This window comes from Hipposideros armiger, unplaced genomic scaffold (genome assembly GCF_001890085.2).
Source record: "Hipposideros armiger isolate ML-2016 unplaced genomic scaffold, ASM189008v1 scaffold_6, whole genome shotgun sequence".
Lineage (NCBI taxonomy): Eukaryota > Metazoa > Chordata > Mammalia > Chiroptera > Hipposideridae > Hipposideros > Hipposideros armiger.
This window is the reverse complement of record NW_017731356.1, coordinates 396,488-397,424: the sequence shown is the minus strand read 5'-3', so window position 1 is coordinate 397,424 and position 937 is coordinate 396,488. Positions and strand designations below refer to the sequence as shown.

General features: G+C 53.8%; 1 protein-coding gene across 1 annotated transcript in view; it reads left to right on the top strand.

Moving 5' to 3' along the window:
• FAM78B (family with sequence similarity 78 member B) overlaps positions 1 to 937 on the top strand; it is a 44,674-nt gene that overhangs the window by 9,594 nt on the left and 34,143 nt on the right. The window lies entirely within an intron of this gene.

Here is a 937-nt window from a genome sequence, read left to right as displayed (position 1 = left end):
TTTTTTTTTTTTTGAGTGACTCAAATATTGGAGAATCTGTTTCAAACTTCCGTGAACAGCCTTCACGTTCTTTAGGAAGGATGAGATGTGTGCCAAGAAACTAAACCCAAACTCCTGTTGAAGGTGTCTACTTGGCCTTCGAGCCGGGAGCCTGCCTTTTGCTGGACAGGCGTGCGCTTTCAGGGCAGGTATTGGCTTATCGTCTGAGCGCCATAACTTAATGGCAATGCCATCTGTGGAACACTTCTCTGGTGCTACATACTTCGTGGCCACTGTCTGTGAAATCGGCCCCCATGTTAGAGATGATGGAGCTGAGGCTGACGAGGCTGAAGCAGCTGCCCAGCAGTCGTCCGGCTAGTAAGCGACAGAGCCAGATTAGAAGCCAGGAGTGATTCCAGTGACTCCTTGTGAGGCGATCCTACTTCGTCAGGGTGGAATGAATGAGTGATAGAGCAAATGAATGAATGGGGAGTGTTTAGGATATTGCCTGAGCACTTGCTTTTGTCCTTGCTGAGGAGACCTGGGACACTAAAGGCTTAAATCAAATCGGCGCTGAAGCTGAGAGAGGCGCCAGGAGGTGCTAGGCCCATCGGACGCCATAGCCAGCGTTCTTCAGCCCTGGGCACGCCGGTCACACCGGTCACACTGGGCCAGATGGGGGCACAGTTAGAGTGAGCACTCGTGGGCCAAGGCTGGGGCACCCGAGTCTGTAAAGCAGTAATCAGCGGTCACCACCTCCTATTTTTTCATCCCGGACCCCCGCCCTGTCTGCTGAAGGTCCCAGTCTGTGGACAGAGATGGCCACCTGCCCAAGAGAGGAAACCACATGGGGTGCAGCCTCTGTCACCCCCAGGGATGTCTGAGCAGCTGCCAGGAGCAGGGAGACCAGCCTATTCCCATGTCCGTAGGCTGTGGTTAGCAAGCAAGCAAGAAAGGA